Source organism: Ovis aries, chromosome 17 (genome assembly GCF_016772045.2).
Source record: "Ovis aries strain OAR_USU_Benz2616 breed Rambouillet chromosome 17, ARS-UI_Ramb_v3.0, whole genome shotgun sequence".
NCBI lineage: Eukaryota > Metazoa > Chordata > Mammalia > Artiodactyla > Bovidae > Ovis > Ovis aries.
Window position 1 is genome coordinate 25,293,373 of NC_056070.1, and position 15,684 is coordinate 25,309,056.

A 15,684-nucleotide genomic window follows, 5' to 3' on the forward strand; every position below is an offset into this window, starting at 1 on the left:
TGGAACCCGCGCCTGGGCTGCCTGGGTGAGTGTGAGTGTGAGAGCGAGAACAGCCCGGCAGGTCCCGAGGTGCTAGCTGGGGACTCTGCCACGGAAAGTTCCCAGTCCCCAGCCGCAGGTAACCGAGAGGGAATAGAGAGGTTTCCCTGTTTGCATCAGCAAATGCGAAAACATAATAGCAGCAGCGGTATCCTCTCCCAGGAGCGGGGTTTCCAATGACGCTAATATTCTTTTTCCTTTAAGGTGTTTTCCTTGCTGCTGATCGTGAAAATAAGTCACCGAGAAAAACAGGAAAAAGTAGCAGAGGGGCCACTAATTGGCTGGGGTTACCAATTTAAAGGACTCTGGCGGAGATTAGCAGGACATTTAAAAACAGATATGGCGTAGGCTGTGTCAAACTAAGCGTGAAGGTCTGAAGGGGCTGCGGGGAAAGGGGGTTAGACAGCTGGAGTGTGGAGCGGAGGTGGGTCCCAAACAGCCAGGGGATGCAAGCCCAGGGATGAACCCTGACGGCTCCTATAGACGTGCAGACGCTTTATACTCGCCTCTTCCCTTCCTAAACGTACATCCACAGTATCTTACCAAAAGATTAATTCGCTTAGGGACCTGGTTTGAGGTGAGAGCCTTTTGATCGACGACTGAGGAGTTTCATTCGAGCTCTGCTTTCCAGCCCGCCAGCCTAGCGCTGACTCTCTGGCCTCGGGCACGGAGCTCTCGCGTTCGCTGCAAGGCGCCTCGAATATCCCTGCGCCTCCCCCTGCCAAGTGCGACGCGGCGGCGGCGCGCACAGGCTTTTTTCTGCTTTTTCTGACAATTGGCGATCTCCCCCTCCTCCCTACACTAGACCCGAGCACCGATTCTTGCCCAGCCTGGAGCGAGACCGCAGGATGAGGGCAGCGGGGCGGCTGTGAACGCGTGTGCGGGCGGGGGTGAGGGTAGGTGCGTGGGCTGGGGCCGTGCACGCGCGGGGCCCCAGTGTGTGTGAGGCTGCGAGTATCTGCGAACGCGCTTGCACACCCATCCACGGCACTCGCATTCATCCCGCCTGGTTCCGCTCACCACTCTGTATAAGCCCCAACGGAGCGTCCCCACAACACCTCCGGGGCCCCGAAGGATGCGCTTGAGGAGCTCCGAGTGCTCACTCTCGGCGAAGCGCCGGGGCAAAGCGGCGCGTAAACGCACCCAGTTCTTGTGAAGTTAAAATATAGCGCAAACTCTTCAATGCTAGAGTGGATTGAATGTTAATTCTCCAAAAAGATTTTTTAAAGCGTAATGTGTATTAATTAATGGGCTGTAGGGGATTGTTTATTCAACCAATGCAGCCCTTGTTCAGTTGCCTTCTTATGCTACAAGATAGAAAGATCCCTTGGGGCTTCCTGGTAATGAATGATCCGGGAGTAACACCGCCACAACCTGCGGGAAAAGGAGAGTCGTTTATCCGATCCTGAGGTATGTTGTCATTCCCTCCTGGCAGGGAATTAAGAAGGGCGAGTGGCCATGGCCGGGAATATAGACTGAGGCTTGCCTCTGCGAGTCCCGAGAGTGCCTGTCTGCTGCTCTAGCCGCTCCCCCCACCCCCCGCCCCCATTGGCTCTTTCATGGAGATAGGTCCAGCCTTTGAACGGTTGGAAGGAAAGGATGCCAGCAAAAATGGCTAATCCTTTTCCAGCTGCAGTAAACTGACGATTGGCCAAAGCCAAGCGAAAACCGCCGCAGTTAAAATGATTTTAGCGTCACGTCTGCAGCTGAGAATGGAGCGTCAGTTTCTAAAAGGACCTGTGGATCAATGAAAAGGAGATTATAGTGTATCTGAATATTAATAATGGCATTGCATCTGTATTTTCTCCCCCTCCTCTTTCCTGATTTTTCCTTAGATCTGCAGGATTGAAATGAAATGTTTTGAGGTCTTCAAGCTGACTCATCGGAATAATCCTGGAGCATTTTTAAAATGACGGTAATTTTCTAATATTTCATTTGTACGTATGGAAACACTTGTGTGCGCGCGCGTGTTTGCGTGTGAGAAGCATGCGGCTGAATGACAATGCAGATCCAGAAACTGTTTGCGGGAGGGGGGCTGTGTTCTCAAAACATAGATGAAGTTTGAGCAGACTTTGGACGTTCGCTTAGAGCCAGAGAGCTTCCAGAGGTGGAGATGAGAACGTGGAGAGATGGCCAGATTTGCCTGTAAATAATCACTGCATCCACTGTTAATACTTGAGCTGCATTTTTTTTTTTTTTTTTTTTGATAGCAGTTGTGTTTGAAAGGGAAACTCTCTCCACAAACGTGGGTTACAGGCGTCTCCTAGCGGCGAAAGTGGCACAGAACAAGCCAGAGAATTTTGCTTTGGGGCTCTGGTTCGGCTGGGCCGGCCTGTTGGGGGCTCTGCAGGATTTCTTGGGTCGCAGAGGCTAGGATCCGCGCCGGCGAAGCCGGCCGGGGTCCTCTAGAGGTCTCGCCTCTCTGACTTCTAGACTCCAAGGCGCCCTGGAATCGGCGGGGTGACGACGGGGTCTTCCTCTTGTAAGAACCAAGCACGAGCCCTCGGTCGGCCTCCCTCTACGTCGCTCCAGCCAAGGGTAATTGCAACAGCATGTTGTCCCGGGCCACGATTCAGACATTGGCGTTAGCAACCTTCTCTGCCTCCTTACCCTGGAATCATTAAACAGCCCCACCCCGTCACCCAAGGAACAAAACAACACTTTAACTCTATCTTTAAAAAATGCTTCTTAAATAAAACCCGTGTACTTTCTTCCTTGCTGTGTCAATGGAGCACATTCCCCCCTTTGCTTTTTCACTCGGCGGACCCCAGAATTTAGTGTGGCCATGATTACATAAATAACAGCCCGGGTGGTGGGGCTGACGACCTCTTTGAAGTACAGAATATCTTATATGCAGCGTCCTTCACCCCCTCCCCGCTCATAACTGAAACCAGCGGGGAGAAGCAATCCTTAACATAACCCTCCTCCCTCCCCACGCCCCCTCCAGGAGCGCCAACTCTCTGGGCCAACGCAAACTGTATCCTAAAACATGGGGGAAAGCAGCTATTACTATTATTTGGAGGGTTGGTTGTCAAAATCAGTCTTCTTAGAAGTCCTTGTTGGTGTGTGAGTGATAAACCTCGTTAATTTCATTGTCCTCTAAGGGCAGCAGGCGAGGGTGGGCGCTAAGAATCTCACAGTCACGTTTTCTGTACACAGCAGTTACAAACTTTGAAACTAACTAACGCGGCTGCTTTCCTCCCTGCCCTTTTCAGGGAAAGGCGGAAGGGAAACAAGTTTGTTAACTAGCATTTGGATGAATGAGTGTTTGCAGTGATTTAACTTGACTTGAAAGCAATTTGTTTCTAAATCCTCTTATTATTGCAGTGTGCCCAGAGCTTTGAGAGAATTTTTTTTAAAGAAATAGAAGAAAAAAAAATTAAATTGTCAATAAGGAGTCTTTCAAATGCCAAACCCCTGCCAGGGTTGAGCTGGGTGGTTCACTGCACTTATTATTCCCAGCAAGCACAGTGCAGAGAGCAAAGGCAAAGGACCTGGACTGTATGGCAGCTCTTATGGGTAACCGTGAAATCGGTTTATTTGTTGCAGTGTAACCTAACTTCAGAGGTGGGAAGGCAAGGCTTTCGAACCAATGCCATACTGTTTGTTTTGGTTCATCTCCAGGAGAGTGAGTGTTGATGAGAGTTGCTGGAAAAAATTTATAGCATATACATGCTATATGTTATAAGCATTCAGGTAACTCTTTAGTTGCTGTGTTCTAATGCTTTGAAGCCAATGGGGACCAAACCAACCTGTTTGGGGGACTGAGAATACGAGCTATTAAGTGTTACTTGATAGTCAATGTAGAAACGTTTTCTCCATTTTGTTTAACCTTGTTAATATTGATGCGGCTTCACATTTCAGGGTCTTTCAGTTATCAGACAGGCCCAGCATTTTGTTAAACTCTAAACAGTGAATTAAAAGCACTGATGAGCTGAAGCAGCCCTTTAATGCAGAATGACAAATTGCACTTAAGCAATACATGAACAAGAAAATGATTTATGGATTTTTTACAATAGTCTGAGCAAATGAAAGCAACATGAATTATATATCCTAATGCTCAAAATATCATTTTCTAATAATACTATTTCAGTTCAGATGCTATACTCTTATCCTTTCTCTAAGAGGTATTGATCAGTAAGAAGTCCAGGAGTATTTTAAAATCAGGCAATAGTGTTTGATACTGTTTCCAAATGTATTTCCTGAGTATGGGGTGGGTGATCAACATTGAGTACACTCACATTCTTGTCAGCTTCTTCACATATTGTGTCTTATAGTGAAAAATAGATAATCCTTTGGAAACTTATGCTTTGTTCCGCACCTTCTTTCAGAATGTAAATAAAGAGATCTGATATGGAATGACAGTCTTTATTACATCATGACCTCTTTTTCTGAAAATCAAAATGCATTACCTAAATCTTATCCTTCCATAAAAATTGCCTTGGATATTTAAAAATCTGATTTCTTCAAAATGTCTCATCTCTTTATATTGGTTTATCCTGTTTTTTATTTTTAAATTTTTCTTAGTGTCCTTAAGACACACCTCAGTTAGTAAAAGTTTCACGTGCCTTAGTTTGGAGGGCATTAGTAGACAAGATAGTTTCATTGTTGTCTTAAATTACAGAAAAATACTCAATCAGATAGAATTTGGTGGGGTGCCTATATGAAAAAGAAAATTAGTTACTTCTGTGTTATGAGTGACTACTCCTAGCATTTTTTTAACCATTTGTGGCTCATATAAGTATTTTGGGGTATGTGTAGAAGTTTAAGTGAAGACATTATCTTTGCTGTATTACATAGTCAATAATAGGAAACTTGAGTTTCCTCTAGAGTCACATTATTAAGCTTAATATTAATTATCCAGGTTTTTTTTAAAGGAAAAGAAAAAAATTGAATTCCAACCTCTGCTTTTGACAGCATTAATAATTACTCTTACTGAAGATTACTGAAATCAATGATGTGATTAGGATTGTAAATAAAACTATAAGACATCACATTTTAAAAAGCCAGCTAACAGGGATGATATGTGGGTTTTACTTACTGATGGGGCCCAGAGGTAGAAATGAAACTTTAAACATTAAGGATGATATAGAACAATTTCAAAAATTTAATTGCAAGCCCTGATTAAGTTTATATGAGTAGCAGAAAGGATGTCTAGAATTTTGTTTTCTTCCCCAGTGAGTTTGCTTCTTTTTTGACACTGATACAGTCAGCAAAATGCTAGTGTTTGCCTGGCAAGTATACATTGTTTTCATCAAGGGGAAGCCCCTTGATTTTTATGAATACAGAATGAGATTACGCAAATTGGGATTAGGGTTACAAGTCATAGCATTCTTTTCTAAAGGATTTGAAAATGTTATTGGAGACAGGCACCACAGAGACACTATCACATGTAGAGTGAGAATTACATTGGTAATTAGAATTATAATAGTAAACAGACCAAATAGTAGAACAGATATGTCCATTTAAGAAAAGTATCTTTCTCAGTCTGGCTGGTTACTATAATTCTTTCTATTAGAAACCTGATTTCCATGATGTCTTATTTAAATAGGCTTGTCTATGCGATACTGTAAAATGCTTTATTTGATTGCAATTTCTTGTTTTTTTTTTTTTTTTTTTTTTTAGGTCAAAGTGGTTTTTAAATAGCCAGTATATGTCAAGCATTCTTAGATAAGTTGTAGTATTTTCGATGTCTACAGGTAATATCATCCAAACATTATAGATAAATGATACTCAGGATGTTCAGCATTTAAGTAACTCAGCAAACTAGTACAAAATTCAAATCCAGGCCTTCTGATGCTCTTAGGTTGAGGCTCCACTGTGATGTTCCTCTGGTCTATCGGATTGGATTTACTTTGGAGGTAAAACAAAAAATGAATTAACTTACAGATTAAAAATGGAGTTCAATCTTTAAAGTTCATCTTTAATCCAGATTTTGTAAAACAAAAGTACTGATTTTAGACCAGTCAAAATGGCTAGTAACTCATTGAGTTGAGCCAAGGAGTTCATAAACATATTTGAGGAGGCTTTTTTTTTTTTTAATTTTTTGAGGTTTATTAGGAGACTAAAACTTTCTTACAAGTGAGGTTATGAAGCATCCATCTCTTTCTCACATTTGAAGTGTGTCGCATGGGAATCATGGATTTTAGTGACTGAAAATAGAAATGGATAATACAACCATGTCCAAAAGGAAGGCACTTCTACTTCATCCATTCCTGAAACATATACTAAGTTGATCAATGGTCCAAGAAGTACTGGCTTGTTCACTTAGTTTATTAGAGATTGTTAAAAGCTAGGAAGAACTAAGACATGTACCCATTTTACACAGCGCAAATATTCTTTTTTTTTTTTTCAATGTTACTCCAAAAAGATTGTTTAAATTTGAAATTTCTGAAAATCAAACAATGAAATTTATTTGATAATCTTGTTCCTACAGGAAATGAAAGGAAATGACTTAAAGACAATTTTAAATATAGGAAGAAATCACCAAAGGAAGAAGATGATAGAATTTTATTTACTTACTGTAAGTATAAAATATGTATTATTTTGGTAATAAGTACTGATAGAAGAAAAATACTGTATTTCTTTTAGAAGTGTGCCCAATAACTCAGAGTATGTGTAATGTAGGCCCTCTAAGGAAGGTTCTATATGTTACTTATTTCTGAAGGCATCTAACTGTGGTGGGTGATGATACAGTAAATGATGAAGAATTACACCAAATTGGGCTCAAATCCCTGCTTCTGCAAATATCTGAGCTGGGTCAAATTACTTAACTCCTTTGAAATATTATCAAAGTGTGTTAAACATCCTACACATCTGTTAAAATATGACAAAAATTGACCTTGTTGAGTCATTGTGAGACTTAAATTGAAATGATATATGTAAAACTCTTAGCCCATAATAGACTTTTAATAAATTTTAACTAATATTATAGCAAGATGTTTTGAATGAGATAGTCCTTAAATATTTATTGAGAATAATTAGTATTGATTTTCTTGATGTTTTTCTCCTTCATGAAATCCATACTAAAGTATTTACTTTGAGGACAATTTTGCATTGTCCTTGTTTTGCAGGATATTATAATTTTAAAGAGAATGCAAATCATAAATGAAGACGAGCAAACTAGCTAAATGTTAATTAAACATCAAAACATAAAAATCAGTGAACTTCTCTTCATAATCATGTTGTTTTAACACTTTAATTTTCTTCTAGATAAGTTTAAATTTTCTATATGTTTTAGTTTATATGATAAAACATATGTGTAGATTCAGAAAATCATTTAAATGAAAACATGGTGTTTCATTATAAAATAGTGTTGTTTTATTTCTATAATTATCAACATTTTAGGATTGTGTGAAAGTGTTTGTTACTCAGTCATGTCTGACTCTTTGTGACCCCATGGACTGCAGCCTGCCAGGCTCCTTTGTCCGTGGGATTTTCCAGGCAAGAATACTGGAGTGGGTTGCTATACCCTTCTGCAGGGAATCCTCCAGACTGACGGATCCAACCCATGTCTCCTGCATTGCAGGCAGATTCTTTACTGTCTGAGCCACCAGAAAGTCCACATTTTAGGATTAAAAAACTCTTATATGATATAGTCACTATTTTACCTCTAATTCCTTAATACATACTACTATATTCTTGTGAGCAACTAAACTGAACTGAACTGATATTCATGTCAATGGGTACAAAAATTCTCCAGATTAAAAACAAATTGGTACAAATCACTTAAGATAGAATGAATTTATTAGAATGACCAATTTTGAGCCTCGAGCCTTTCTCTTTATCATTCTCCTCTTTTGCTATTTCTGTGTCTAGCATTGCTATTGTTAGTATTCTCCTTAGTAACTCATTATACTTTCAGAAAACAAAAACGCATTGGTGCTGGTGTGATAGGAGCAGAGCCATACAAATACCTAAAGAATAGAAAATAAATGTAAATCATAGATATATTTCTCCAGGATTCATCACAATTTGATAAATAAAGAATGCATATAAAATATTTAGACAAATTTATTAAATGGCATAAAAATACATTTAAACATCTAATGACTATGAATGCTGAGTGCATGGGAAATATAGAAAAGACTAGAATAAAAACAATTAAGCAAAGATTTCTAGAAAAGGGCAGTTTGTATTATGATTTTAAAGGCAACAGTACTATACAGATTAGCAGAAAAAAACATATCTAAAGCAGGTGAGAAGGACTTGCGCAGTAAAGAAGTGAAAATAGTGATAGCAAAAAGCTTTTGTATGGAGATCATAAAAACAGCAAATTGAGCTTTTTAATTACAGGCCAACATCCTGACTTTGGACCCAGTTACTTATATCTATGATGCCAAGGCAGCTTTAATTTTGATTCATTGGATTTATTCCTCTTTATCCCCACCCACAAGAATTTGGCCAAATTTAAGGTCAGCAGAGTTGGGTGAGAGCCTCATTTAGCTTTCACACCTGAGTAATGCTTTTGGTATGGATTGGGCTAATGACCAGTGCTCAGCCTTAGAATTATAATAAAACCTAATATTATTGCTTATTCATTAGCATATATATTTGAGAATCCTGGCTGCTGCTTCTAATTTAATAGTGACGTGATGATGGCTGGTTTTCTCAAAATACTTTAAAAATCTTGTCTGGTTAGACTACCTAAACAAGTATCTAATTTAACAAAAATGTAGTTTCATTCTGCTAGGCGAATAAGGGAGACATGTATTGCATAAGCCCAAGGAACCTAACAAACATTCAGCTGAATGGTCCCAATTTTGATAGAGTTGTTGGCTGCATTACCAATGCTTAATAAAGATGTGCTGACTAAATGAATGAATGCTTGACCTTTTAACTTTCCACTTTATTCATCTTTAAAATATATCTAAGATGTTATACTCAATTCCACAGGCTATATTTTTAATAATCTGTATTTGAGAAAGGTCTTTGAAGTGGGTTATTTCAGAAGAAACCCAAATTAAAATGGAAAATCCACTGGACAAGTGTGTTCAAAACACTTGATCTCTCATTTAAAACTCATGAAATGCATTCCTTCTGTCTCAGAACTGCTACTACTCAAAAGTGATGTTATCAACTTATAATGTTCTGTTTTCTAGTTTTCATCTTATTTTGTATATACTATGTTGACTGTATAACTATGACTAGAATAAGTACAATGGCTAGTATTCTGAATTGTTTTATTGTTTTTATAAGGTCAGAATGGCAAGCTAAGAAGCAGTCCCCCACAATTAGCATGTTAAGACGTCAAAAGTAAATATGGCTGAGATAGGAGGACATGTGCTGCCATAGGTAGAATCAGGAGATATTATAATTTATAAGTGTTTTGGGGTTAAGTTTAAAAGAAAGGTTGATTGACTTGATAGATTCAAAGCAATGAATGTCCTGAATTTTAAGTCAGAGGGGACACTGTCTTGCTTTTAGCTTCTGTTCTTCAGTCTCCTGAAATGAAGGGATGCCAGTTCCAAAAAGAACTATTGATTACCATAGTATGTGTATTTTTTTTCTTTTCTTATTCCCCAGCTTCCTTTTTCATAACTGACAGACCTGTATTGTTTGTGGTTTAGATATGATGGACCTTAGAAACAATTCTGTAATTAGGTCATAATTATTTTATACATGAAGGATTAAGAATAATCTGAGAGGTTTTTCACAGGCTAATAGAACCAGGATTAGCTGACCAGAATGAAAGGGTTTAAGTGTAAATATACAGTACACACATATAAGAAAGAAAAAGGGCACAGTAGATACAACCGTATTTTTCCATATAAGAAAACATTAAAATGTATCAGTGAAACAGGATGGATCAGAGTTGGAGTATACTATATGTTTGCTTGATTTACAATGGAAAAGTTCCATGTCTGTGATGAAAGGAAAGATTTACTTTTTCATCTTACACAATTTACAAAAATGAACTCCGGGTGGATTTGAGCATTAATTCAAATATAAAACCATGGAATAACTAGATCTACAGCAGTATCTATCAGCCTGAATAATGAAGTAAACTGAGTCAAGCTTGAATTATCAGAAATCGAGTTCATTCCAGAACAGCAGAAGAATTACAATTGGGAAATGCCAACTGCAGCGACCTAGGCTCAAGTCTGTAGAGGGTCCGCCGCGGGAGATGAGCCGGAGTCCAAGCAGTAAGTTCATTGGCTTGAGCAGGATTGATGGCAGCTGTTCATTGGTCAGTTTCCGTCTTATGTAAATCAGGTATTTACAAAACTCGCAGTACCCAAGTTTTGTTTTCCTGAGGGAAGTTGGTGAGGTTATCCTTTTCATACCGCTTTTTCGTTTAGAATTGAAAACCACCGTTCACATATGGAGGATTTACATCCCTCCAGTTGTTTCTTAAAAGTGTTTAATGTCCTGTTCAGATTTACTCCAGAAAGCAGGAGAAGAAAAAAAAAAAAGCCGCAAATATCTAAGGGACAGCAACAGGAAGCGCTTCTAGAGCAGAGCTGCTATCCTCTTCTGGAAGCTGCTGCTCAGTAGACTGTCTCCACCGAAACTGCTGATCGTGACAACAGAGGCAGATTCTGGAAGGGAACTCCAGGATTCACAAGTCAGACATGTCTGTTAACAGCATGGTGAGTCCCTTTTGACATTGGAAAGAGAAGAAATTAGGATTGTTAACCTTTATATATATTCTTAACCGCTGCTGCTGCTAAGTCGCTTCAGTCGTGTCCGACTCTGTGCGACCCCATAGACGGCAGCCCACCAGGCTCCGCTGTCCCTGGGATTCTCCAGTCAAGAACACTGGAGTGGGTTGCCATTTCCTTCTCCACTAGCTGGATTTAAAAAAAAAAAAAGAAAAAATCCCAGTCTTTGATACTGAGGTTCTAGAAACTCTAGGAAGAGGCTTCTTTCAGCTGTGTGCTCAATCGTGTTCTACTCTGTGACAACATGGACTGTAGCCCACGAGGCTCCTCTGTCCATGGGATTCTCCAGACAGGAATACTGGAGTGGGTTGCCATTTCCTTCTCCAAGGCATCTCCCAGTCCAGAAATCCAGGGATCTAACTGGTGTCTCTTGTGTCTTCTGCATTGGCAGGCAGATACTTTACCACTAGGCCACCTGGGAAGCCCTCTCTCAGTTGGAGAATCCTTAAATAATGACCTGTTTTTCAGATTCCTAGTGGAGAGTCCTTTTGGAATGCTGAGAATGCTTCTAACATACATAGATAGTTTTGACAATTCAGAAAAAACTAGGTTGTATGGTTATTTCTTACAGAATTCACATTTGAATTTTTCTAAAAGTTTCTGTTTCTTCATTTATTTGTATTTTAGTGTATTATTCCTTGTCAGATTAACTATATTTCTTCTGTCGATAGAACTGAAATAATTTAAGACTGTGTTTATCTCAGAAAGGCAGGAATGAGTAGATATCATCCTAGAACATATGATTTATATGATTTATTTATTTTAAAGATCTATTGTTCTTTATCATGATTCTTTTTAATAATACTTATGAAATAAGTTCTGTTGCGATGGGAAATTTTAATTACAATTTAAAAATAAAGGCCCCTCTAAAAACCTGCTCTTCTTCCTCCTTAAGTGACTAGTTTGGATTTAGCTGGCAGTCTCATAACTATGTAATGTTTTTGTGTTTAAAATGAGGATATACATGCATGGAAACATGAGATCTGATTCATAGATGGAAATTGTAATAGAAATTCCTCTTTTTATTTCTATGCTCTTAAATTTTACCCACATATGAAGATGAGTTTTAGATGTAAAGGCAGAAATGTTATTAGTTAGAGTTTTATTTCAACTGTAATAATTAAGAATAAAATGGATAGAGAAAAAAAGGCTATGCCATTTAAGGACATGATTTTAATATGGTGCTGTCTTAAATTGCTGATGGTCACACAGTCACTGCAGAATTTTTATTGTGTTCAAGAGCATTTGTGCATTTCCTTCTTTTATTTGAGAGAAATGTGTTATAGTTTGGTGAATTATAGGTGGCAGTATACACAGCTAAATTCCATGTTTTATTGCAGGTATATAGAAGATATTTCAGTTGGTTAACAATTTTATTTTTTAGCTTTTTGTCTCTTTAGCCCCATTTTAAACCCCTCCTTCCTTTTTTTTTTTTTTTTTGTGTCACTATAAGAGCATGAAATAAACTCCATTAGATTAAAAAAAAAGTGTTTTAAGTATCAGGTTTATTCTGAAACATTTTTAAGAAGTTTATTTTTAATGTTATCAAATAAAGATACACTAGAAAGAGTATAATATTCACCTAGCAGTTGATTTAATATTAAAATCAGAATTTTAATGCTGAAAGGATTTTTTAGAATTATATATCAAACCAAAGACAGAGAAATGTTTATTGTCTCTTTACATTTTCTGTTATAAAAGTTATAGGCAAATACAATTTGAATGCTAAGTTGTAAAAATGCAATACTTTCTTGATTTACTGTCCTGAGGTGGGATAGCTATCTTTGAGCATGTTAAGTACACAATTGTTATTCTTTATGCCTGCTATCCACTCTAAATGCATTATATTCATGAGAACAATAATACAATTATGAATGATGTAGCAAAACAGAATAAGCTTAAATTGATGATGTATAGCCATACTGTGGCACCTCATGGAGAATAAGAAAGTTAGCAGTCCATTTCTTCCAGAGATTTTCACAAAGTATGTCTAGGGTTTCCTGAAAGTTACCCACAGACAAATGGAGTAGGAGTGGCAGGGGAAAGGCAGGGATAGTGGAAGTGAGAGCCTAAGAGGTAAGCAGGTCTGACCTGGTGTCTTGCAGTTTTCCTGTTGTTTAATTTACTTACTGAAGTTTGTGAAATACCACACCCCTTTCCCTTTTAAACTAAAATCTTTTTATCTAATTCAAATTGTTCATGTATGGAGAAGAACATTGAGAGCTGAGTAGATGGGACAGTTACCCAGGATCAAGATAGTAATTATCAGTGTAGGGCTGACATTACACACTACTGCATGGAGAAATAAGCAATCCTAACTTTGAATTTATGTTTTCTGCAGTATTTCCTATTTGTTTGTTGGCTTTGTCCTCTTTGCCACCATAATTTGTTTATTTATCTTAATGCACTCAATTACTCTGCACTTATTGGCCCATATCTAGCTTATAATTTTCAAGAAGATGTGCTTCCTTGCAAATGCTCACTTTACTGCTGGCCAGTTGTTTGAGGATCATTTGGTTCTCTCAAGCTGATATATAAGCATGATGAATTCCAAAATGAAATAGGCAGACAAAGAAATTCAGAAACCATTTCTTCAGATTTTTTTTTCACTGCCCTTTTCCAAGGTCAGTAAGATAAATTCTCTAAACTTGAGTATTTTCAAAGTACTTCCCAATGAAATTTATTGTTTTTTGATGAGGTGTAAGTTCTCCAGCATTCTGAAGTATGAGTGCTCTTAGGCATTTGGAGTTTGAAATAGAAACAAACCTCTAGCAACCCAAGGAGATGTTGGCTAAATGTATTAAGTTCATTTTTAAAATAAAATGAAGACATGAACATCTGCTAAAATAGGAGGCTAACCCATAGTCTCCTTTTTGGGTTGGAGAAATGAAATGGGCCCCAGGTTTTGTCTTCCCTATTTTTGAACAATTTACTTTCCTGGATAGCTTCTGAGTGAAATAGCAAGTTAAGTATGAGTATCTTTTCACTTGAAACAGATATGCTTAGTGCTAACCTAGTCCCACTGGATATGTCTCCCTAAGAAAGTTTTGGTTGAGATCTCAATCCTTCCCACTATTGATGCCTAGATTTAAGAAAAAATAAATAAACATCTTTAAGATGTGGATATTGCAATATAAGTACAGCTGACTTATTTTGCATATTTAGCTAGAGCCTAAGAGAAAACAAAAAGATCATTTCTTTAGGTTGTGTTTACATAGTGCTTACATAGAGCTGTATTATAATCTAGATTTAGATCTTTTTCTTTTATGAACTCAAATTTATCAACTATAGGGTCCTTCCAAAGTTAATAACATGTAATGTGCCATATGACTGGAATTTGAAATGAAAAATGGCAAGACATTTTGGTTGGTTGATTAATTCATTTATTCATTCAGGAAATACATATGGAGCACCTACCGTGTACTCCGGGCTTCTCTGCCTGCCAGTGCAGCAGATGCGGTTTTGATCCCTGGTCCAGTAAGATCCCCTGGGGAAGGAAATAGAAACCCACTCCAGTATTCTTGGCTGAAAATCCCCACGGACAGAGGAGCCTGGCGGCTACAGTCCATGGGGTCGCAAAGAGTCAGACACTGCTTGGCAACTCACCACCGCCGTGATGTACTAGAGTGTTTGGAATACATTATGAATAAAATAGACAGATGTTCTCAACTGCTGGTTTTTTTTCTTTTTTGGTGTGTGTGTGTAATAAATAAATAAACTAGTGTGTTGGAAAGTGAAAAGTGCCATGGAGAATAGGAAAAGAACAGGTCAAGAGGATCTCTTAATTTAAAATTAAGGAGATCAATTTTTTCCTTCTCAAATTTGTGAGGATAATAGAACTCAGACATGAAGTAGATTGGGTTCTTAGTAACTGGCTATGGTTGTTTTGCCATGGCAAGAGAAAACAAACAGAACTTGAGATGTTCTTTTTTAAGGTTTCCTTTAGGAGTTGCTTTAAAGTAGATTTCTCATTATCCACTAAATTGAATGTTTTCCCACTAGGCAATTTGCCCCTAACACTAAATTAGGGGGAGAACCACTAAAACAACTCTGTCATTTAATGACGAGGAGGTTTTAAAAGTAAAGGGATGTCTACATGGGATGTAGAGTAGGTTTCAATTTTTTGATAGTTGCTTCTTTTTCCCCCCATCAGAAACAAAAGGGAGTATTTAAAGATGTGTTGGTGGAGGGGAAAATTGGGTTTAGGATATTAAGTCCCCAGCAGGAGACTTTAGAATTTCTTGGTTGCCTCAACAAAACCTTTATCTTCCATGGGGAATAGTTAAACAATGATAACAAAGGAAATTAAAAGCAAAGCAATGTCTAGTGACTGTCGTTTGAGCAAGTACGTTTCCTAGAAAAACTGATGATGAATAACTTTGTCAAATTTGAGTGCTTTAAGTGCCTACCTCCATTGACCTTTACAAAAATATGATTTGCCTTCAAGTTGTAATGAAAAATGCATCAACACGCTAAATGTCAATATGATAGACTCTTCTAGAATGTACTGTCTGCCAATAGTATAGGGTGTGTTGCCTCTACATGCTTCATAAGGTTTCTCTCAATTCATTCAGGTATCTAACTAGACAAGCAGTGGTCTTAGAACAAGTTATGTCCTTTGTCCATACAAAATCTGTAAGTATAAAATGCTTGTAGTGCTCTGGATGGTTTTTTTCTTGCTAAAATTTCATTGTTTGATTTTATCAATATGCCTCTCTCCCACGCTTGCTTATTTATTTGCTTAATAACTACATACATTCATTTACTCACATATTAAAAAATATTAATATGAAATGAACTCCTTTATGTTTGGGACATTGTGCTAAATACTTACAAACTCCTGGATAAAAATGTTTTTATATGAAAAGTGGAACTGTGATATGGTTAGTCTCAATACCTAATTTGAGAATGACTAGTTCTTTCTGGATAACAGCTGTATATAGGAAAGGGGAAATGGATGATTGTGAAGACATACATAGAA

The 15,684-nt window shown here is 38.0% G+C and overlaps 1 long non-coding RNA gene across 4 annotated transcripts; it reads left to right on the top strand.

The window, feature by feature from the left end:
- Positions 1 to 28: 28 nt before the first annotated feature.
- On the top strand, positions 29 to 14,372 carry LOC114108793 (uncharacterized). Of its 4 annotated transcripts, XR_009596845.1 has the most exons (5): positions 151 to 935; positions 1,358 to 1,449; positions 1,875 to 1,954; positions 6,476 to 10,631; positions 14,099 to 14,372. It is a non-coding gene; the product is annotated as an uncharacterized LOC114108793 (long non-coding RNA). The 4 variants fall into 4 exon arrangements; XR_009596846.1 differs by lacking the exons at positions 151 to 935; positions 1,358 to 1,449 and adding an exon at positions 29 to 118; XR_009596844.1 differs by lacking the exon at positions 151 to 935 and having other exon boundaries at positions 975 to 1,449.
- Positions 14,373 to 15,684: the final 1,312 nt, after the last annotated feature.